The 25,298-nt window shown below is 40.8% G+C and overlaps 1 protein-coding gene across 1 annotated transcript in view; it reads right to left on the reverse strand.

Moving 5' to 3' along the window:
- LOC145394002 (protein amalgam-like) overlaps positions 1-25,298 on the reverse strand; it is a 240,833-nt gene that overhangs the window by 196,310 nt on the left and 19,225 nt on the right. The window lies entirely within an intron of this gene.

Consider the following 25,298-nt stretch of genomic DNA (forward strand, 5'->3'; position numbering starts at 1 on the left):
TTCGTCTTGTTCCGGAATATGTGTTTAATAAGCTGCTCATTATTATTCATTCGTTCATTCTCGCTCATTCTTACTGACTCATTCTCGTTCATTTTCACTCACTCACTCAACCTTGCTCATTGTGTGTGTGTGTGTGTGTGTGTGTGTGTGTGTGTGTGTGTGTGTGTGTGTGTGTGTGTGTGTGTGTGTGTGTAATCCTGACAGATATTCATACTCACGGTTCTGAGTCACTCTTCGTTAAATAAAATCGTCTGGCGTTACTCAGTTACTTATTCTGTTACTCACCACCTTCTTTTACTCATTTGTTATTCATCTCTTGCTCATCTAATTTATTCATCTATGTAATTAATCTCTTTTACCCATCTCAGTTACTCCTATCTGTTACTCGTCTCAGTTGCTCCTATATAAGTTACTCATCTCAGTTACTCCTGTTACTCATCTCTGTTACTCATATCTAAGTAACTCATCTCAATAACTCCTCTCTAAGTTTCTCATCTCCGTTACTCATGTATGTTACTCATCTCAGTTACTATTAAAGTTACTCATATAAGTTACTCATGTCTAAGTTACTTATCCCTAACTCATATGTTACTCATCATCCAGTTATTCATCTCAGTTACTTAGGTCTCACTCACCCCTCAGTTACGTGCGTGTGTTACAAATTTCTCATATCAGTTACTCATCTCCCTGTTTCTCATATCTCTCACGTCATTCATATCAGTAAACTCATCTCAGTTACTTACCTGTTTCAGTTATTCATCTTGTATTCATCACTCTCGTATTCAGATACATCAGTTACGTTTCAATTTTAGTTACTCATTCGTTATTCATCTCTTACTCGTGTTATTCATCCGCTACTCATGTTATTCATTTCTTACTCATGTTATTTATTTTTTACACATGTTATTCATCTGTTACTCATGTTATTCATCATTTACTCATATTATTCATCTCTTCTGTTATTCATCTTTTACTCATGTTATTCGTCTCTTACTCATGTTATTCATCTTTTATTCGTTATTCATCCCCGGCTCATGTTATTCATCCCCTACTTATGTTTTTTACTTCTTACTCATCTTATTCATCTTTTACTCATGTTATTCATGTCTTACTCATTGATACTCATCTCCTACTTATGTTATTCATCCCTACTCGCTATTCATCTCTTACTCAAGTCATACATTTCTTTTGTTATTCATCTCTTACTTATCTCAGTTATCTGGTACTCATCTGTTACTCATCTATGCCGTTATTCATGTGCGTGTTACTTATTCCTTATTCATCTTCATTCATAATTCCTTACTCATCCCCATTTACCCTCATTTCAGCGTTTACTCACTCCCATTTGCTCTCATTTTCTCAGTTATACGAGGAGCGAAATGGAATTAGGAGAGAGAGAGAGAGAGAGAGAGAGAGAGAGAGAGGAAGAAACAGACACCAAGATAGGTAAAAAAAAAAATAATAATAATAGGTAGGAGCAAAGAAAACGAGGAGAGGAAGAAAGAGAAAGAGAGTGAGAAATAGAGGGGAAAAGAACGAGAGGGACTAAGCGAGAGAGAGAGAGAGAGAGAGAGAGAGAGAGAACAAAGGTGTAGGAAAGTGAGATAAGAGGTAACGTGTAATGGTGTGCGAATGAGAAGGCAAGACAAAAATAGAGCGAATTAAGATCCAGGCGAGAGAGAGAGAGAGAGAGAGAGAGAGAGAGAATGTGAGTGGGAGAGAGTAAGAGAGTGTTACCATGGAAACCGAACATGTACACTCTTTGTACTCCTATCCCTTCTCTTGCGTGGGCCTGCGTTGTACACCCACATGATGGTGATGTCGATAAAGCTGGTGATGATGATGGTGATGATGATAATGATGTTGGTTTCGATAAATGTGGTCATAACGGTGAACAGAAAGATTAAGGTGATGATTGTGGTAATGGTGATGTTAACGACGACGACGACTCCCAGTAATAATAAAAATAAAAATAATAATAATAGTAATAATGATAATAATAGTAACAACAACAACAGCAACAACAACAACTTCAATAATAATAATAATTGTCGATTCCAACCTTGATCACTCCCCCACTGACCAACCTGCATTGCCCATCTTCACACTGTGCATTTCCTCAGCCCCCCACCACCATCCCCCACCCAGTAAAATCGTCTTGGGTTGCCTGAATAAAATAGATGAGTTTTTTTCTTTCTTTTTCAAGATTAGATGGTTAAATTGAGGTGGTTTATGAATTCTTAAACCTGAGGCAGAAATCCCTGTGATGAGTAAAATCGTCTGGCTTTATGCAGGTGGAGAGAAAAGGAATGAGACTGACTGTGAGAATGTATGTTGGCCGTGTGGATAGAAAAAAAATGAGATACTGACTACGAAGGTGTGTGTGAGTGACATGGAGGGAGGTAGGAGATGAGGGAGACCGAGGATGAGATGGAGGGATGGGTGGAGAGGTACAGGATTAGGGCAGCTTGATCGCAGAGGACAGAATGACGGCGATTCGTTTGAGGCCAGCATAGGAAGGCCTCTCGTACGGAAGGGGTTGATCAAGACTAGCTTTACCCCCCCCCCCGTTCGAAAAAATCTCTCCTAAGCATAAAGTTGACTTTAGGAAAAATTAAATATGAAAAGGTGTCATCGGAGTGAAGGGATTGATTATATTGTCGTTGCACCCGAGGATGAGATGCAGGGATCGAGTGGAGTGATATATGAGAAATGGGTGTGAGTTGGAGATAGGGCAGAGTGGTGATGGAGGACAGGGTGACATGGAGGATTTAAGGCGTCTGGCTGTAGATAGATAGATAGACAGATAGGTAGTTAGGTAGGTAGGTGGGTAGATAGGTAGGTAAGTAGACTTCCTTTCTTCCACTCCATGTCTATAACCACGCACATCCTGTCGCCGCCCTGCCTTCGTGTCCTTTCTTCTACTTTACTGTGTGTGTGTGTGTGTGTGTGTGTGTGTGTGTGTGTGTGTGTGTGTGTGTGTGTGTGTGTGTGTGCTCTTTCCACATCACATAACTGAGATAGCTATTTTTATTTAGCTTGAGAGAGGCTTGCCGAACTGAAGGGGAAAGGTGCAGCCTTAATCAGTCCCTTTTCATACAAGATACCTTTCTCAAACTGAACAAAAGTAGAAGAAGAAGAAGAAGAAGAGGAGGAGGAGGAGGAGGAGGAGGAGGAGAAATTAAAAAGTATTATGGTATTGAAGTGATTAAGCTTCAGAAAATTCGATAATCGTCGCCATTCGCCATTATTGTCCGATTTCGTCCCCTTCCACTCTTACTTCTCCCCCCCCCCCATTTTAACCCCTCCAGCCAGATTTTATTCTTGTTAGTACCAGACGATTTTATTCAGCTGGGAGGGGACCTGTTCGAAGTGGAGGGGTTTGATTCAGTTTTCATTTTGCTTTCACTGCTGAGCCATCTTTCCAGATTGATTGATAAAGTGGGGTAGTTGCAAGACTATACGAGAGAGAGAGAGAGAGACTATGAACATGGGTCCATTTCTCAACCGTTATGGAGTTACAGTTACTGATGCTGTTATGGGCTAATTATGAGGGAGTCCATTTTTATTCCATAAGGTCATCAGTAACTTAAACTCGGTAATTGGTATAGCATCTCTCTCTCTCTCTCTCTCTCTCTCTCTCTCTCTCTCTCTCTCTCTCTCTCTCTCTCTCTCTCTCTCTCTCTTCGCCCCTCAAAACAAGATTAAACTAGATTCGATTTTTCTTTATTTGCCCCACCGAATAAAAAGAAATCCTGTTGCTTGTTTTTTCTTACCATTTTTTACAGTTTCTCTTCACCTTTGTTTTGCCCAGTTACCTTTTTCCCCCTCTGTTCGTTTTTTAATTATATTTTTTCTTTGCCTTTTTTACATTTATCCATGTACATGAGGCCTCACCTATCTTTCTGTCCATATATATCAGAGTGTCTGTCTGTCTCTCTGTCTGTCCAGCCGTAGGGACCCTGGGCTAGCTTATCATTTCAGACACTTAAAGCAAATGTAATCAATAGCTCTTTCCTGTATGTTATTATTTGAGAACCAAGACTCAACCTGCCTTCACATTTAAACTCTTACTGCCCACATCCAGCTGGAGCGCCTTAACCTACAACACCACACGAGTATATGAAAAAAAAAAAATGATGGCAAGAATAGCTGAAATTTTTGACGGCGTGAAAGGGTAAAAACTTTATTGCCAAAAAGAGTTGATTCTCTCTTTATTTTTCCTTTTTTTTCTCTCTCTCTTCCCCTCCATTCCTGTTCCTTTCTCTTACCGTTTTCGCTTACCTGTCCTACTCATTTTTGTTCTCTTTTTTTATTACTTTTATTCTCTTTATTATTTAACTTTCTTTTCCTTTCTTTCTCCTTTCTTTTTGCTTTTACTTTCACCTCCTCATTTTTTTGTCAGCTTCATTTTCTCACCATTTATATATATATATATATATATATATATATATATATATATATATATTAGAGAGAGAGAGAGAGAGAGAGAGAGAGATTTATATATGCGGTATACTAATATATAGATACTGTATATATATATTATATTAATGTGTATGATTATATTCTCTCTACATATATATATATATATATATATATTTATTTATTTATACATACATGTATATGTGTGTGTGTGTGTGTGTGTGTGTGTGTGTGTGTGTGTGTGTGTGTGTGTGTGTGTGTGTGTGTGTGTGTGTGTGTGTGTGTGTGTGTGTATCCTACAGGTGCATCACTCTATCAATTCCTACTTTTTCACAGCCATTCAGGAACACTTAAAAGCCCATCCATCCCTTCAGATCTAGAGTTTCCCCTGCATCAGGTCTGAATGGGCAATAAGCTTCCCCATTCATCTGTTAATATACCTGGATATTTTTAGTTTGTATGTCTTTCCTGGAACCACGCTCACTTTATCCATTCATCTAGCCTGTCTCCTTCTATACATCTACTCCCCTTCCCTTTTCCCCTCGCTTCTACCCCCCCCCTCGCCTAACCCCCTCTCTTTCTTCTTCCGTCCATGCTCCTCTCTCTCTCTCTCTCTCTCTCTCTCTCTCTCTCTCTTACCTCTCATCTCATCACATCTCTCCCTCCCTCTCTCCCCATCATCCCTTTCTTCTCTCACATCCCCTCTGCCTTTCCTCGACTCTCCTTTCCTCCAGCACCTCCATCTCTTCCAATTTTCTCCTCTCATCTCTCTTTTTTTATCGCATCTCGCACTCATATCCTCTCCATTCCTCTTCATCTCATCTCATCCCTCCCTCCTTTTACCCTCTCACTCCATTTCTTTCCCATTCTTCTCCTCTATCGCCTCCCGTCCTCTCCTATCTTTTCCTCTCTTCTCCTCGCCTCTCCTCTTATCTCCCCCGCCACATCTCCCCCACTCTCCCCTTCTTTCTCCCCCCTCTCTTCTGTCGCCACCCCTACCTCCCCCCAACTCCTTGCTCCCTCGCCTCCCCTCCCCAAACCTAATGCCGGGTGACGGGGGCCCAGAAGAAGAGCTTTGCCAACTCTTACGGCAAGTTTGAGTCACCTGTCGTCAGCTTGTTGGGGGGTGGGGGAAAGAGAGAGAGAGAGAGAGAGAGAGAGAGAGAGAGAGAGAGACAGACAGACAGACAGAGAGAGAGTGTTGGAGGAGTGGGAGTAGGAATGAGGAGAGAGGGGTAGAAAGAGGCTGAGGGGTTTGGGAGGGAGTAAAAGGGAAAGGTGGGGAAGTGACAGTGGGCAGAGAGAAAGAGAGAAGGAGAGAGAGAGAGAGAGAGAGAGAGAGAGAGAGAGAGAGAGAGAGAGAGAGAGAAGAGGAGGAGGAGGAGGCAGGGGGTGAGGAAGAAGCAAAGTGGGAGGAGAAAAATTGGATTATAAAAAATTGAAGCAACTAAGACTTGGGGTTACAAACGAAATGGGCAGAAAGAGAGAGGGGGGCGTGAAAGAGAAACGGAAAAGAAAAGTCTGGATTGAGAGAGAGAGAGAGAGAGAGAGAGAGAGAGAGAGAGAGAGAGAGAAATGAAAGAACAGCAGGAGGGAAGTAAATAATTGATAATCGAGAGATGCATATTAATCTGAATAAAATCGTCTCGATGGTACCAGATTAAATCACAACGAATGCGTGATCGTGCTGAAAGGGTTGATATGAGTTTATTCCTTACCCCTGGTGCTGGAGAGGGACGCCTTCATGGGATGGCACCTGTATGACAGAGTTGTTCCACGTCCCAGAAATACAAAGGTCCCTCAACTCCCTAAAAAGAGGATGGTGAACTGCAGGAAAATGTCAGCTTCAGCCTGCATTCCACTGGGTTCACTTTTAGATGAGATTGGGGTTGCAATCACTACTACTACTACTACTACTACTACTACTACTACTACTACAACCACCACCATTATTTTACCCCTTCCGTACAAGGGGTCTGAGCCAAAATAAAACCGTTTTGAGTTAACGAGGAAAAAAACCGTAGAGCAGAGGCAGACTATAATTACTCGTATTCCTAGCCACTTTAGTGCACCCCTCAATGAAAATATCGATTATCACGCCGCTTCAAGCACTTAGCATTCCGAAACGTGGACGAAGCATTGTAACATCGGCCACCCTTTGATGTAGTGGAAATGTTATTCTTGGTGTTTATTCCTAATCTGAAATACATAACACGGCGCAATAAAGGATGTTGTGGTACTATCGCAGTGCTGTCACACACACCACAAAGCCAGTCAGGAGACAGGACGTGTGTGCTGGGCATTCCCCAGGTCCTGTCCTCCCCACTTACTGTTTTTTAATCAGCCCATACACCACTGACCGGGCTAATGTATGGCCCGGCCTGCACTATATGTGCAGGGAAACTTTTAACGAACGAACGAACGCAGTGCTGTCGTTTCATCTGTGTCTGAGGAGTTTGTTCATTTCCATAACCATCAAACTCCATTCGCACGATGCTTTTTTTTTTTTTTTTTTTTTTTTTTCGGGGGTGAACTAGTGGTGTCTCGTAAATTGGGCAGAATCGTGCGACAGAGGCAAGGGAATAAGAGAATCTCGCCGGTGAAAATAATTAATGCGTTGACTGTCGCCTTTGAAATTAAAAAAAAAAAAAAAAAAAAAAAAAGCGAACTAAGATGGTTGATGGAGAGTTTCTGACCACTCCACTTAATTGTCTCCCTTCACCCTTTCAGTCCGATATCGTTTTTCATTTCATTCTTACGGTCTCCAGATAATTTCATTCACCGCAAAAAGTCTCTCTCCCACAGGTGTTAATGAAGGCTGTATCTAATCCTCCTCACCTGTCTCTCCTAAGCTGAATATGATCGTCAGGAAATCGCGAGAAATTTTTAAGCCGTCGGACTGAAGGGTAAAAAAAAAAAAACTGGGACAGCAGCGAGACTTAATACACTGAAAGGATTGACCACTTCAGTACGATGGCGTTTAAGTTTATTCATGCAGTCAACAGAGATTGTATTTGGATTTGAAGAACCCCCAGATAAACAGATCCCCAGCTCGAAAAATCCCTCCCAGCTGAGTTAAATCGTATGGTGATAGGAAGAATGAAAAAAAAAAGTTTATACTGGTACCATTAATACCCTCATGGCTGGGACAATTCTCATATGCTTCACTAGCTAACTGCGGAGAATGGGGACCTGAGATTAATATCTTAGAAGAAATATGGATATATACACCAAATATGTCGGCTTAGTTGATTGTTACTTGGGAGGGAGCTGTTTAAAGAGAAGGGGAGGAAAGGAAGGGCAGAGGTCGAAGATTAGAAGATTAGAGAGAGAGAGAGAGAGAGAGAGAGAGAGAGAGAGAGAGAGACAGACAGACAGACAGACAGACAGACAGACAGAGACAGAGAGAGGTGGGGGGAAGGGAGGGAGGGAACATGAAAGAGCAGCTGAAAGGCAGTAAATAGTTTATAAACCGCCAGGGATATAACAGCTGAGGCAGGGAGTATTTACTGGGCTGGGATATATGATCATATCTTCTTTGGTACCGTATATATATATATATATATATATATATATATATATATATATATATATATATATATATATATATGGAGCCTCTGTGGTACAGTGGTAGAGCGTGCATTTCATACACAGGTGAGCCAGGGTTCACGCCCCACCATAGTAATAAACTTTGGGAGTGTTCACCCGGCCGCGTACTGTATTGGCGGACACAAGGGGTGCTGTGGTTGAATCAGTGTCGCTTACTGTAAAGTATGCTTGCACCCAGTCGGCTTGCGCGGGCCGATTATGCTTGGTTCACAGACTACACACACATCCAAAGCCACTCCAACACTACAGTTACACTTTCAAGCACTTCTTACCCTACATACAATCTCTATCAGACAGCCTAATGCACTTGGTAGAGATACATTGGCTGTATCGTCCCGACTTCGGTCGGGATAGGCCGGTCTTGCAGTGGATACTCAAACGGCTGATGATGATGATGATGATGATTATATATATATATATATATATATATATTTTGTGTGTGTGTATAAATGTATACTTCCTATGCATATTATATATGCAAAGAAAAAGAATCAACGCTGAGACCCTGCAAAGTTTGCCCCCTCCAAGAGAAAGTTTATTTCCAGATGCCTGGCCACATTGCGCTTAATAGTGTGTGTGTGTGTGTGTGTGTGTGTGTGTGTGTGTGTGTGTGTGTGTGTGTGTGTGTGTGTGTGTGCGCGCGCATACAGACAGCTACAGCATCACCTGCTTGGGTAGGTAATTATTCACCAATATCCTCCATCCCTCTCGGTCATCGTATCCCTCATTCTCACCGTCATTAATCAGCCATCCGCCCGTCCGTGTAGTAATCCATCACTTCCTTCCAGCTGATGCCTGCAGGTGAGCCCATTAATTATGAGCTCCCTACACCTGTCCCAATTCATCACACAACACAGCCTGGTATTTATTTGCTCACCTTCCCCTCCATGTCGCCTTGCGTCTGTTGCACCTGAAGATATCATTCCTTCTCATCAGTTTCTGACTGCAAATGGAAAATTCATGATAGCCCCTTTAAAATTGCCTTTCTTTCTGTCTGTCTGTTTGTGTATCTATCTGTCTGTCTATTTATCTTTTTTTTCTTTCTTGCTTATTTTGCAACCGCTAGAGGCTAGACTTTTCAATCCAAGTTAGGAGAGACTCCCTTATGTGAAGAGATTACGAAAGTTCTTCATATTTTTATGGTGATGATCTTTAGTTTGTTCATGCTACCCTTGGACAATTATATTTAGATGAAGGGAAGCTTTCGTACAGAGAATGGGCAATTTTAATAGTCCCTCCTCGTGACCCCCCCCCACCATAAATGACAGATTGGAAATAAAATATAATATTTCCAGCAATAAGAGTATAGAGTGTGGATAACGACCTAGTATCCTTCTTCTTTCTTTTTTCTTTTTTCTCCACTTTTCCGAGGTACCCATCGAAAAAAAAAAAAAAAAAAAAACGTCATTCAGATATATTCGCATAATAATTTGTTGACTCATCCACAGTCATGCCTCGCTGATTGCTCTAGTTTACCTCGCTGGCTTCACTGCCACTTGCTTTGTTGTATATCACCGACCACAAAATTCCAATTCTCTCTCTCCTGTAATAGCCTCTCACATTCTTCTATACCCACGCCGCTGTCAATCATTAACATCACTCACGCCCTCCTCCACCTCTTTCGCGGTCTCCACCTCCCTCTCACCTGGGTTTCCTGTGTATCCTCCTTATCAGTCACCTTTAAATGTAGTATGGACGTCGTTGAATCGTCGTAGAATAGGTGGTGTGGATAGGATAAGGTCGTTCGTGAACTGGGTGTGGATAACTTGATGTATTCGTAAGACTTGGGTAAAGGTGGATCGTTCGTAAGTGCATAGTGGAGATAGTTGGATTATAAAAGGCCGAGTGTGACCAAAGAAGTTAGATTGTTTAAGCTTCTCATCTCCTGTAAGTTAAAAAAAAAAATGAGGTGAGGAAAGAAAAAAGTAATTGAATTGAGAGAGCTACATGGCCATTGTTTCTAAAATTTTCACTAAGAGAGAAGTATTAAGAGTTATTAAAAAAAACTGTCTGATGCCAAAAAGTATATGAAACGCGATCATAGTGAAAGGGTAGAGATGCAAATTTGATAGTAATGTGTATGTATGTGTGTGTGTGTGTGTGTGTGTGTGTGTGTGTGTGTGTGTGTGTGTGTGTGTGTGTGTGTGTGTGTGTGTGTGTGTCTCTCTCTCTCTCTCTTAGTCTTGATATCGTTTTTACAGCCTGTGTTGTCGTGCTCTTTTGATCTTGTTCGTTTGAAGAGAGAGAGAGAGAGAGAGAGAGAGAGAGGGAGCACTGCATTCTCGTTTAGCCTTTTCTCACACAGTTACTCCCCCACACCGTCACAATATGTCGCAGCTGACAGTATACATCTATCTTCTCTCTCTCTCTCTCTCTCTCTCTCTCTGTACGTTTAGCTTTGTGGGCATTTTCTATCTTTCTTCTTTTTCTTCTCTTTTTTTATTGAAAGAAAAAATACGTTTAGTTCTGGAGGACTTTTTTTTCCATTTTTTCTTTTCCTTTTTGTGCTTCTGATTGATGGCATTAGCGAGAATGAAGACTTTTTTTTTTTTTAGGACATATTTCCCGTCACATTCTTTTCATTTCTTTTTTAAACTGGCGAAATTGGCAAGGACGAGAGTACATTTAGTGGCCGAGGTTTTATTTTTCATTTTCCTTTTTTTTTTATCTCTTGGAATTGGTCATGGAAAAAAGCACATATAATTCTTTAGATTTTTTTTGCATGTCTTTAAATTTTTTTTAATTATATATATTTTATACGGATATTTTTGTGCTTTTTATGTGTGCTCTGAAATGAAAATATTATAATATTTTACGATTTGTCGTCGCGAATTTATTTTTAGCAATATTTCAGCTAATTATTAGGATTTTTGTGGAGCAAAGCAGCTTTTTTCTTGCATCCACCAGACAAAAGCATTTTCACAGCACCACCATCATCATCATCATTACTATTATTATTATTATTATTAGTAGTAGTAGTAGTAGTAGTAGTAGTATTTTATCAACGTTTCATTAGCCTTTATCAGTCTTTCATTAACGTTCATCAACCATTCAGTAGTCCATATTAACCTTTCAGTAGCCTTTTTTAACCTTTCAATAGCCCTTATTAACTTCTCATGAACCCTTATTAGCCTTCCATTAGCCTTTATCAACCAGTCAATACGTGAAGCTTTTCCTGTATTAAGCCAGGTCGTCTGGAGATAATAATAAGAAAAATATAATACGTCATCAGCACATAATTTAGATCATTACGTCTGGAGGTAATAAGAAACTGAAAAAAAAAAAATCATCTACCCTCTCAGTACTAAAGTTATTTCTTAATTAAATTGTCTGGAAGTAGAAAGAATATATCAAAACGAAGCCATCAACCCCCTCAATACGGAAGACCTTTCCTACGTAAAAAAAAAAAAAAAAAAAAATCCTCCGGGGAATATGTTAAGAAAGACGTCACCAGATTCAGTGGGTTACTCCTGAACCACTGGCGGAACCGTGAATAAAATCAATAAAAGGAAAATAATCGTACTTGTGGAATTAATACACTTTTTTCTAACCGCTTAACTAGGAGAGGTTTGTTCTAAGATAAATAAAAGTCGGGTGGAAGAAGCAGGAATCAGACCATAAATGACGTCATGGTAATAAAGGAGATAAAGGTTAAGTACATGATCAGCGTTAAAAGGTCATTATTATCAGTACTGGGTCAACTCCTCGTCACAAAGTCATATCAGTACGTAGAATTACCCCTCCCCCGTCTCTCTCTCTCTCTCTCTCTCTCTTACTGTCATTGCTCTTCACCTGCCTCTTTTTGTCTGTCGCCACACACACACACACACACACACACACACACACACACACACACACACACACACATATATATATATATATATATATATATATATATATATATATATAAAGGCGGGTCATGGTCCCTGTCCACAACCTACAGTCACCAATGTCCTCTCAGGCGTCAAAATTCCAATAACGAGAGAAATCAGTTCCGTTACACTTTTTTCCCTGGTAGTATGTTTTGACGTTTTGCTTTTTTTTTTTTCCTAGGTACATTCAAATGTACATATATAGTTTTTGAATTTCTAAACACGAATATCATCATCATCATCATCATCATCATCATCATCATACCCGAACCCCACTTCCGGTATTACAAGAGTTGTGGGTAGGATATAGATATAGTAATAAGGAAACGGTGAGAAAGAGAACTATTGTCAGTGTCCACGGAGAATGGCCCAAACCTCGTTCACTCATATTTTTCAAACCATCAAAGTTCAAGAGTCCCAAGTAAACCCCTTAAGAGAGGGCACCATTTGTTGTTCATCGATTATAGTCAGCCATATTGAGATCTCGAAATGAATTAGAAGTAATCTCTATCCTTTCAGTACAAGGACTTTTTTTTTTTTAGGGAGGGAGGGTATTCGTGGTACTGTTAGACGATTTCATTCTGCTTAACGGTAACCTCTCGTAATGAAAAGGTTTAGAAAATATCTGTATTAACTTCCTCAGTACATTTTTTTTTTAGCTTATTCGTGTACATTCTTAATCAGTTTTATTCAGTTTTTTTGGGGACATCTTGCAGTGAAGGGGTTATAGACAATTCTCCATCAGCCTCATCATTACGTTGCCATCATTTTAAAAACCATTCTTGACAAACGCGAGACGATTATGAGAACTTTTAGGAGGTCTTGTACTAAAGAGGTATAAGTAATGTTCCTCAACCCCTTATGTACCGTGACGCCATTTTCCTTTTACTCCCACAGATGCCTTACTCCATACTGATGCCAGTCCATACACCCGCACCCTCTCTCCCACCCTCCCAGACTCGTCGTTCAGTAGTTAGAAATTAATGAGGAATTTACTAATAAGTATGGACATACTGTGCGACACATCATTATCTTTTTTTAGGAAGAAAATTATTTAGCCAATTAATGGAACTGCTAGAAGGTGTGAATTTACGAATTAGTTGCCTGACCCGAAGTACAGAAAATTTCATCCCATTTGGAAGAGATGTCTCGTTGTGAAAGGACAAGAAAGTCTCCACTAGGCCATTTCTTTACGGTGATGCCATATACAGTATTTCATTCCTAATTCCGCCAGACGATTGTATTCAGCTTGGGGGATGTCGCGGTGAAGGGGTTTTTAAAGCACACACGAGTTGTAGTTAAGAATGTGTGTTGAAAGCCACAACTGCAATTAATATATTTTTTTGTGTTAATGAAGTGTGTGTTGGCCTGTGTCTCTCGGCTGAAGAATTGCTGTGGCTGCCACGACAAAAACATTCCTCAGCCATGTTCTCTCTCTCTCTCTCTCTCTCTCTCTCTCCATGCCGTGTGTGTGTATGTGTATGTATATATATATATATATATATATATATTCACACACACACACACACATAGATAGATTGATAGATAGGTAGATAGATAGATATAGATATGCAGATAAGTAGATAAGTAGTAATTAGAGAGAGAGAGAGAGAGAGAATATGCGTAAATTTTTTTCATATAATCTCTCTCTCTCTCTCTCTCTCTCTCTCTCTCTCTCTCTCTTTCATTTGCTGTAATAATTGACTTTTCTCTTTGGCATCCCTACCAGCCCTCGGTCTGTTACACTTTTTTGGCTTTTTTTTTGTTCAATATCGCTACGTTTAATTCTTCCTGTCTGGCGTATTCGTTTTTGCCTTGTTTTAATTGACTAACTTTTACCTACCTCGCTCTTGTGCACAGCGAGGCGGACTCGTTGGAGTAAAGCATGAAAGCTTGGTCTCTCTCTCTCTCTCTCTCATATATATATATATATATATATATATATATATATATATATATATATATATATGTGTGTGTGTGTGTGTGTGTGTCTGTGTGTGTGTGTGTGTCTGTGTGTGTGTGTGTGTGTGTGTGTGTCAATTATCAGTTGTGCAGGAACGCAATGTCGGGTGAAAACACAGGTAACGGCTTCTGAATTTATTAGGGTAATTTACAATGACATGTATATACAGTTGTGGTGAAATTCTGCTTAGTGAGATGTCAACAGGAAGAGTTACCAGACAACTCCTTTCAAGTAATCAGTCAGACGTCTGAACCAGGAAACTGTGAAGTATTCTGTGCTTCCTCGTTGAACACGCAGGTTTTTATGATTGTCTCAGCTGAATATATTCTTTTGGTGTTAGCTGGAGTACAGTACTAGAGTTGCCCCGACCATGATTAATGGATTATGTATAGGGTTTGTTTCACTTTGTGCCCGCCTCTGCAGTAAGTTCATTGTGAAGTACGTGTGCATGCCCCCGTCCCCGTTCCCCACTCACTGTAAGGGAACTCGGCTTTCTCTCGTTCTAGGATTCTCCACTGATGTCTCTCACATATGCCGAGACGTGTCACTGTGTGCCCTGCGACGCAGGAAAGTAACTTTAGGCTGTCTGTAGCTCAGCTTGTAGTTTTGTATGATGTGGGTGGTAGCTTTGTGTCTCCTGCCACATGCAGGTGTCCCAACATGTGCCTTACGCCCTGCCGCGATTTGTAAAGCAAGATCCTTTCATATAAATACAGTCGTACATCTTCTTAGACTTTGCATTACAGCCCTACAACTTTGTTCACTCGTACCATGGCAGCAGCATAGTGGCCGTAAGAGTTGCTAATGAAGTCATACAAGTGTGCCCTTGAGGCGCGTCTCCGAGGGATGATAGCGAGCTTGACGGAGTCCTATTGTGAAGAGGGCGTGGTTGTCTGTTGCAGGAGAATCAGACTGGAGCTTCTTTCTGTGAAGCGTCCTTGAGGAGGGACTAGTGTATCTTTGTGAGCGATGCTGTATGTTGGTAGGAGGGCTGTTTGACAAGACGCCTGCTGCTACATAAATTTCCTCTGGGCGTTCTCTGGCTTTTCCTATAGCGCCTTCTTCACATACCGACAGATCAGTAAAGGAAAACCATAAGTGGCGTTTCTCTTTCACAGCTCAAATTGAAGGGCTTACGTGAAGTGGAAGGATGACATGTAGTGTAGAGAGCAACTGGTGTTCTTTTGATCCCTGCTGTTTGGTGCCATTTAGTCCTCCCCCCCTTTTATTTTATTTACCCTACGCCAGTGGGATGCCAATTGACTGTGCAGTGGTAGTTTTGTGAACATTAACATAGATCCAGTCTAATCTGAGTTCAATGAGTTTTTAATGTCTGGCTCTCCCGGCCGTCCCCTGTCACACCACGAGAGCAGTGCAACAATCCTTGACAATTTCCGCTCGCTCCTCACTGCGATGCTCTCCACTTCCTACTAGTTTCTTGTTCTCATCGCCTCAGCACTTACATCAACACGCTATTTTGGTCGTTCCTTGAATCTGCTTCCGTATTTCATGTTCAGATTGCCTCAGCACGTATAATATCAACAACTTGCCATTTAGGTCAGTCTTTGAATACAAATTATCAAACCAATCAACGCACTTGTGATGGTGCTCAGGGTGAAGAGGCGTGTGGGAGTGATGGAGTGTCGTCGGAGAGAGGCAGGTGATGTAAGCGTGACAAGAGAAATACCGAGAATGAAACGAAAGATGGAAGTGGAAGATGGAGTGAAGTGTGTTAAGAGAGAGACCAAAAAGGTTATGGATTGGGAAGGTGGAAGCAAAAATAGGAGAGAATGGTGAAGTGTCAGAAGGAATGGTGAAGTGTGAGAGGGAATAGTGAAATGTTACAAACGGGAAATCTGTGATAAAGAAAGGTTTACAGAGAAAGAAGAGGAAGAGGGAAGCGGATGATGATGAGAGAGGGTGTTGTAAGAAGAAGGCTTGTGATGCAATAATGAGAAGAGATTGACCAACAACGAGATGCAAGGGGGAAGATGGAAGATGGTGTGATGAAATGTTGTAAGAGAGAGGCTTGCGATGTGAGCATGAGATGAGGAAGGGCAAAAAATGAGATGGAAAGGGAATGAGGAAAGTAATGTGACTTAGTGTTGCAAGAGAGAAGATTTTGGTGTAGACAGGAGAAGAGGTGAACCAAGAACGAAATGGAAGAGGGAAATGGAAGATGGCGTGGTGGAGTGTGATGTAAGAGAGACAGAGGGAAATGTTTCTATAATGCCAAAACCATACATTTAACGTTTCAAACAAAGTCAGATAGTAAAGGAAGACCTAGAACGAGATGAAAGGGGAAGGAGGGGGAGAATAATAAGTTGGTCTTGGTTTGGTGCGAGGGGACGGAGGTAAGTTGTGAGAGATTGGCCTGTGATGTAAGCGTGAAGAGACGGAGATCGAAGATGAGGTGGAAGGGGAATATGGGAGAGAACACAAAAGAACGTGTGAGGGAGTTGGGTGAATTCTGAAATACAGATATAAGCTTAAGAAGTGGTGATGAGTTAGAGAGAGAGAGAGAGAGAGAGAGAGAGAGAGAGAGTCAGTCAGTCAGTCAGTCAGAGGATAAAAATTACATGTAACAGATTTGGTAAAGTATGACCACTAGGATCAAAATGTCAGCTTCTATAACTAGTAGCTGTAACAAGACAAATGACGAGAGAGAGAGAGAGAGAGAGAGAGAGAGAGAGAGAGAGAGAGAGAGAGAGAGAGAGACCGTAATTTTGTGACACTTTTCTCTCATCATCCCTTCGGTACGATTTCCTTTTTAAACTCTTCAGGATTAAATAAAATATGATTCGTTGTTTATTAGTCTCGCAAAATAATAATTGAATTCTTATGGCCCAGACAACTCTATAGTCTGTTATGTTGTAGCCATATAACTTAATGGACGCCTGGTTGTTTAGTAGGCTATGACGCTTCAACCGGATATGGCCCCTACACTCCTGATGGGGGAATAAGAGATAAATTGATAGATATAGATAGATGGATTGATAGATACAGACATAAATTGACTGATAGATAGATGGACAGATAGACAAACGGACAGAGATAGACAGATAGATAGATCAACATTTGTATTTGTGGGATCATGCCATCTTCTTGGGTATTCATTGCCCACTGAATGATCTTGTTTATGGAGAATCTCACACGGTATGGTGCAATAAAGACAGAGGGTGTTCTGTGGCTTGCTGGTGTTTCAGTATTTTGTGGAACACTATTACAACTATACACTGTCCACTTTTACTTGGCTTAAAATTGTTCTTGAATGCATGACTGTAACATGAGACCAACGCTATGGCAGTTATCATGAGACGTAGTATCTTGCTTCTCTACCTTTGAGCTGTAACGAGATTATTAACACTAGAGTATGATGCTGGTCACGAAGAAGTGCATTGACAAGGATATGGAACCTAGTCTTGCCTTACTCAGCCACAGAGCTACGAGAAATAAACTACAGAAGACGAGAATAAAAGTACTGGTGGACAGGTTATGTCTACAGTACAGTGCTGATTATATAATTCCTGGTAACATCTCCCCTTCGCACACCTGGATGTGAACCTGTGATGTCGCCTTTACCAAATCAGGAAGTACTGTTTTTGTAACTCTTTGGGCGAAGCATTTCCCTTTCAGCTATATATACTTGGCGTGTATATTACTGAATGAAATAAATACTCCAGTCTGTGGCAGTGAACGCATTAATTAAGATAGCTTTTAATCTTCTAACTACTAAGATGTCTCCCTGAGATTAATAAAATCGTTGGCAGGTAGACTGAATGAGGTGCCGGTTTTCAATGATCGCCGCCAAAACGTTAACCCTTTAAGCCCTAGTGTGTCATTTTTGTTTTATTCGTGCTATCTGACGAAATTATTGAGCTTTGGGTAGGCTTTCCGAACTGGAGGAATTAGATACAGTCTTCCTTCATTACTAGGGTTCTCATATACTGAATAAAATCGCCTCGCTAAAGCAGAAGCAAAATATAAATCATGTCATCAGGCAAAAGGAATAAATAGTTGTTAAATAAGAAGAAAAAAAGAAAAGAAAAGAAAAAGGTTTATATTGGATTCCAAGTGGTATCGTAGCAGTATATTGTCACAGCCCTTCAATGCCGCCAGATTACCGCTCATGGCCCATATTCAACAGCATTTCGAAACGACTACAGATGTTTGATATAGTTAGCATAGGTGTATATCTGCAGGCATAAATACCTAATCATTTTGCATCCAACACTCCAGATTATGGCTCAACAAAAGCATTGTAATTAACTTACTGTGAAAAATAATACGTGTATATAAAGCAGGAGCTTTTCATCAGAGAAATTACCAATATGCGGGGAATCGAACCCAGGACTCTCAGGTGAGAGCCAGGCAGCATACCTGTGTAAAAATACAGGTTCTCTCTTCATGCAAGGAGCTTTGTCAGGTACTTCTGGTGCCGACAAACAGCGTTCTTACATCAGGTGTGTTTAGTGTGCCTCTGACGCTTTCATATTGCAAGGGCATATTTAATTTATTTTGACAGGCTTATCATTTTTCCGTTAGGATGTAAGCACTGCAGTATTCATCACTATCCTTGTCACTCATCTCAGGGTGCCTTACTCACCTTCTTTATTAAGATTACCGGAAGATAAGGATAGATTGATGATGATGATGATGATGATGACGACGACGAATGTGGTGGCTTAGCGTCTTTTTACCACTACTTTGCAAAGTTATCCGAATGTTGTGGCCCCTCTTCTTTGATGTATCTTGCGTGTTGCGGGGACGGCTTAGTCGCCTAGAGTGTCATTATAGCTACCTCATGAAATTACTGATCAACTATGCAGTCAGTGGAAGTAAAAAAGCAGATATTAATAAAACATGAAAAGCAATATGAATAGAAGAAAACGATGCAAGGCAGATACTGGTAACGCTGACTGGGCCGCTCCAGCAACACGAAAATTCACCCGGTAAGAGATAACAGGGGTGGAATGTATGGACAACCCATGTATGCTGGACCGTGAACCGAAGCGAAGTAATTGAAGAAGTTTAATAGTCGGCCTTTTTTTTTTTTTTTTTTTTTTTTTTTTTTTTGTCGAAAGAGTTAATTTTAAGTAGGCACTCAACTCGACAGGTCTTCACAGTTTTCCGGTTTCCTTCTAACATTAAACCCTTTCAGTACGATGTCTTATTTTGCATTTTAATCACGCTACCACCAGACGATTTTATGCGGCTTCAGAGAGATGGCTTGTAATGAAAGGGTTAATGAAGGCTGTGTGTAACTAAATCCTCCATTTCGATAAATCTCTCCGAAGCTGAATAAAATCGTCTGAAGGTAGCAAAAACAATTAGAAAAGTACGTCGTCGGAGCGAAGTGGTTTAATCGTTTTTCAGCACGATGACTTTTATTCATTGTAATTTCAGACGATTTTATGTAGGTTTCGAGTCTTTTCGAACTGGAGGGATTATCATGTATCCTTACTTAACCCCTTCAGTGTGAGGAGGCTTTCCTAAAATGAACACAATCGTCTAGTGGTAGTAGAATTAATGAAAAAATGCGTCCTCATGTTGAAAGAGTTAGTTTTCAGTACAATGACGTCTTCTTGATTTTAAAATGGCTAACGATAGACGATTTTGTTTGGCATAGGAAAGACATGAGGTTGTGAAGGCAGTGGAAATCTCCCTCGCTAAACTGTTACATATTATGTCCTTTTTATTATATTCTTACTACGTCAGACAATTTTTATTCGCTTAAGAGAGAGAATGGTGGCGAACGAGACATTTCCATTAGGCAATATTGTACAGAGGAATGTATATATTATCTTTATTCTCGCTGCTGTCAGACGATCGTATTAAGCATTGGGGAGACACGTAGTGGTAAATGGATTATCGACAACGTACTGTGCATTAACCCATTCATTATGATGCTTCGATACTGTTTTAATCATCCAAACACCAGACGGTTCCATACAGCTTAGGGGAGGCCTCGTTAAGTGACGGCACAAGTGTTCAGCCGGTTTTCAGCCGTAATACAAAATGGCAATATAGAAACCGCAGATGTCCCGTTTGCTTTATTAACTGTAAGTAGACCCGGGAGCGTAGTCTTGTGCTCTGGGCTGTTGAACGCTTAGGCGGGGACTGGCGTGTGATAGGAGGCACGCCCTGGCTCTCAAGTGCAATGTCAGCCCCAGCAGCTAACCGTGTTGTGCTTCTAACGACAACAGCCACTACATCCTCAGCGGAATGTCATGGCGAAACGGACACAACACCTCCACACAACACACACGAAGATTTGGCCGCATATTTGACACATATGTAGAAAATAGAACAAAATACCAGTTACACTTGTAACAATCTCCAGCAACCATTTAGCACGATGACGCCCATTCTGCTATATTCTTGCCACCACCGTATGGTTGTACTCATTTCGCTGAACCTCTCACTAATTGCAGATATGAAAGCGATATAGTAATATAATTATGAGAATAATACCCCTTTCACTTCGAGGTGTCTCATAAAATAAATAGAATCTTAGGGGAGAGGCAAGAATAATATATTCGTCACTATACTCATAGAATTCACTGAACAGAGTTTACATCGACCCGACCGCGAGGCCCCCTCTCGTAAACTAAAGAAAATCGTCTGAGAGAGAGAGAGAGAGAGAGAGAGAGAGAGAGAGGGTGGGGGGAAAGCGAAATAGTGTATGCAGGAAGAGGGGAATGTTGAAAGTTACGAAGTGTGAGGGGGGGGGGTTAGTTTCTCTGTGGGTGGGGATTGCAGATGGGAGCGTGGGTGGTACAGGGTCACTTGTGCGGATGTAGGGGAGGAATGGGGAAGAGGAAGACAGGGAGTGAATTTTATTAGGTCTATCAATCTGTCTGTTTCTCTGTATCTATCTGTCTATTTATCTCTATATCTATCTGTCTTTATCTATCTATCAATATTTATATCTATATCTATCTATTTATCTATCGTTATCAATATATATCTGTATCTATGTATCTATCTATCTATATCTGTATTTATGTCTATCTATCTATTTATCTATGTCTGTCTGTCTGTCTATCTATCTATCTATCTATCTATCTATCTATATATATATATATATATATATATATATATACATACTGTATACACACACACACACACACATACACACACACACACACACACACACACACACACACACACACACACACACACACACACAGGGGGGGGGGGAAGAACGAAATAAAGTTGGTTCAAAATGAGGTGTGAGTCATAACGAGACACAGACATACTTTCTCTCTTTATTCACTACAGAGAGAGAGAGAGAGAGCGAGAGAGGGAAGGAGGGAGGGAGGGAAGGAGGGAAACATACGTCCTCCCATTGTACACCAGAATGCAATATCAGGAGTGTCGTTCTGCAAGAAAGTTTGTTTTCTCTGATAATTTTGTGGCCTAACAAGTTCTTCTCTTGAAAACAAATTTGTTTTTATTTTTCTTTCTTTCTTTTTTTTTTAAATCTTACCATCCTATTTTTGGCATTTTTAGCATGTCATTAGTATTTTTTACTTCTTTTCTCCTCACATTCCCTGTTTTTCTCTAGATGATCTTCGTGATAAATTTTGAGACAGTAGATCAACACGTACAGTGTCGATTAGCAATAAGAAACTGTACATGTCCGCGGCTTCGAAGGAACGAAGGGAAATATATTCGTGCTTCATTATTTTTGCTGTTTAGGATGATCTCCCCTGGTATTTAAACAGTTTCAGTATTTTCTTGAAAATAATGAAGAGAATTCCAAACCGCCTGATTATGGAGAATTATAGAGATTTCAAATGGAGCTTCGAGGCACTGCGAACGTACTGAGCAAGTGACTCAAACCTGTCATATTAATTGCCTTTTACACACCCTCGATAATGAGAAGGTATTAAAGAAGTCCAAGTCCAAGCCTCTTGATTATTACTGATTAGTTTAGCAAAGAAATTAGCTTCTGAATTAGTTTTGTTTTACTGTAAAGACACTGTTGCAGCGTGATTCCAGCCTCTGTGAATTAAATTTGTCATGATTGTAATTAAATCACTCAGAGTCTTATCTAGGACTGGAATTTTTAAGTCTGAGTTACGTATTGTGAAAAGGATAATGATGATGATGGTGATTATGATGATGATAATGATGAGAAGGAGGACCAGGAGGTGGGGGAAGTAAGTATTAGGACAGATATAGTTTTATGGAAAACGATGCAAGTAAACAAGGTAACTAAACTACAGTTCACTTTTCTCTGCGGTTGCGGGCATAGTTGGCAGAGTAAGTCAAATGCGGGTTGCAATATCCGTAGAGTTTTAGCATCTCGTATATCTGGGTACACAGGATCAGTGAGGACCTTGCAGACACGTGTGGACCTCGTAGCCGATATGACCTAACCTCATTTTGATCTCTCTCTCTCTCTCTCTCTCTCTCTCTCTCTCTCTCTCTCTCTCTCTCTCTCTCTCTCTACCTACCTACCTACCTGCCTACCCACCCACCTACCTACCTACCTACCTACCTACCTACCTACCTACCTACCCATCTATCTATCCATTTATCTATCTATCTCTATGTCCAGGTGATTTTGTTAAGTTTATGGGAGACTTTTGGAAAGGAAGGTAGACAAAGGCTTCAATAACCCTTCCAGGATAAGTATTTTTTTTTTTAGTTTAATCAAAATAAGTACACCAGCGTACTGATAAAGTTAAAGGGAAAAATGATGTACCGGTAGTTAAAGGGAAAGGTGATAAAGTTAAAGGGAAAGTGATAAAGTTAAAGGGAAAGGCGATAAAGTGAAAGGGAAAGGAGATAAAGTTAAAGGGAAAGGCGGTAAAGTTAAAGGGAAAGGCAATAAATTTAAAGGGAAATGCGATAAAGTTAAAGGGAAAGGTGTGGCTGGTCTCTCCTCACATACTGCTCACTGTGTTTCTAGGTATTATTTGTCTGTCTGTGTTTCTGTTTTATCACCTGTCCGGCAGAGTGTCTATGTTGTTGTCTGCTGTATCTGTCTATGCATCATTGTTTGTCTCCTTATCCGTCATATTTCTTCATGATTCTCTCTCTCTCTCTCTCTCTCTCTCTCTCTCTCTCTCTCTTTCTCTTGTCTGGTCGTGTATATATCCTACCATATCCTCCTGTCCTTCTGGCTACCTGTTCATAATCCTTTTCCTGACCTATTTGTGCCGGACGACTATTCCCAGAGCCCATCCAGTGTCTAAACAAACATGCCACTAGGCGTCTCTGTCACCACTCGCCTACACACCCCTTCACTATAACAGTCAAACTTTCCCTACGATTACGTGTGTGTGTGTGTGTGTGTGTGTGTGTGTGTGTGTGTGTGTGTGTGTGTGTGTCCTTGCTCCCTTCAGACGAGTTTATTTATCCACCTTCACTCCGATGGCTTATTTTTTTTAGTTTATTCTTGCCATCTCCGGACGATTTTAATCAAGTTTGGAGAGACTTTTCGAACTGGAGAGGTTAGAGAGGACATTAATTAGCCCCTACCCTACCTGGAGATCCTTTCCGAGCAAAAATATTCTGGACATGGCAAGAATTAACTAATGAATACGTCTGTGAATTCAAAGGGACAGCACACACACACACACACACACACACACACACACACACACACACACACACACACACACACACACACACACACACACACACACACAAAACACTCTAATACCATCACACTAGCTCCGATTAGGATACCAGGTTTCTAAATAGGTGGTATGGTAAGAGGGACGAAAGTGATACGTGTGGAGATGTGTGGTATTATCTGCTAAGGAGGAGGAGGAATACTGGGCCCTCAGGGAACGAACTGTCTACGCATTTCTGAGTCGAACTGAATAGAAAATAGAAAACCAAACACATGTAAACACACACACACACACACACACACACACACACACACACACAACAGCAACAACAACAGTGTGCATATTAAAGAAGCACTAAGACGTTAAGGTATTCATAATGGAGAATTGAATGTAAAGCGGATGTAACATTAGGTTTTGTGATTGTTCTTTGCAGGTGTGCGTGGGAAGGCCGGTACACAAGCGGCACGTGGCAAGCTGTACATGTCGAAGCAGCTGTATATGGCAAGGTTTACACGCCGAGTTGTACATGGCAAGGTAGGTGTACATGGTAGGGAAGGTGTAGTTGGCAATGTGTACATGGCAAGGCAGGTATACATTACAAGGTTTAATAATTGTTCGTTCAGTATCAGTCTTTATGACAGTGACATTCACTATTATCTTCTCACTTTGGTTCGAATAGACATACATACATACATGCATACAGATAGACAGATAATGTTATAAACTGTAGTAATACTTTTAGCTAGGGAAGGATATGGCAGACTAAGTACAGCTGAAAAGAAGTGTAAATAAAAAGGCTAGGAAAACCAAGTCTGATGAGTGACTGTTTACATGACCACACCAATAATGAGATCACCTGACTCATTACGCATACCGGTATGGTCTGATTTTTTACTGTGAAAGGGGAAATAATAGGGGAGTGAAAGATAGGAATAATAGATTGTTGGTGGAGAAGAGAGAGAAATTGAGGAGATGGAAGGAGCACTTTGAGGATTTGTTGAATGTAGAGAGTGAGAGCAGTGTGAGTATAAGTGGTTGGGGAATGGCTGGGGGAAGAAGAGATGAGAGGAGGGAGGAAGAGATCAGTAGGGCGGAAGTAGTGGAAGCGATGAAGAAGATTAAGCTGGGGAAGGCCCCAGGAATTGATGGAGTGTGTGGTGAAATGCTTAGGTATGGGGGTGAGATTGTTGTGGAGTGGATATGGAAGTTGTGTAGATTGGCTTGGGAAGAGGGAAGGGTTCCAGAGGACTGGAAATCAGGTATAATTGTTCCTCTGTACAAAGGAAAAGGGGAGAGAGAAGTATGTGGTAACCATAGGGGTATTTGCCTTCTTAGTGTGACTGGTAAAATATATGGTAGAATACTCATTGATAGGGTTAGGCATATGACAGAGGAGCTAGTTGGAAAAGAACAAGGGGGATTTAGGAAGGGAAAAGGGTGTGTAGATCAGATATTTGTTCTAAGATGTTTAGTGAGATGTATCTACAGTAGAGAAGGGAAGGAAAGTGTATGCTGCCTTCATGGACTTGGAGAAAGCTTATGACAGAATAGATAGGCAAGGTATGTGGAAGGTATTAAGAATATATGGAGTGGAGGGGAAATTGTTGAGTGCTGTGAAGAGTATGTACGAGGGAGCTAGGTCTACGGTGCGAGTGGATGGTAAGCTGAGTGAGTTCTTTGATCTCAGTGTGGGACTGAACAGGGGTGTGTGATGTCTCCATGGCTGTTTAATATATATATGGATGGGGTTGTAAAGGAGGTGCAAGGTAGGGCATTGGAAGCTTCCGGTGTTGCTGTTTGATGATGATACAGTATTGTTGAGTGAAGATGAATGGGAGT

This window comes from Coenobita brevimanus, chromosome 26 (assembly GCF_032717465.1).
Source record: "Coenobita brevimanus isolate Jiangsu-jjx chromosome 26, ASM3271746v2, whole genome shotgun sequence".
In the NCBI taxonomy this organism is placed as follows: domain Eukaryota; kingdom Metazoa; phylum Arthropoda; class Malacostraca; order Decapoda; family Coenobitidae; genus Coenobita; species Coenobita brevimanus.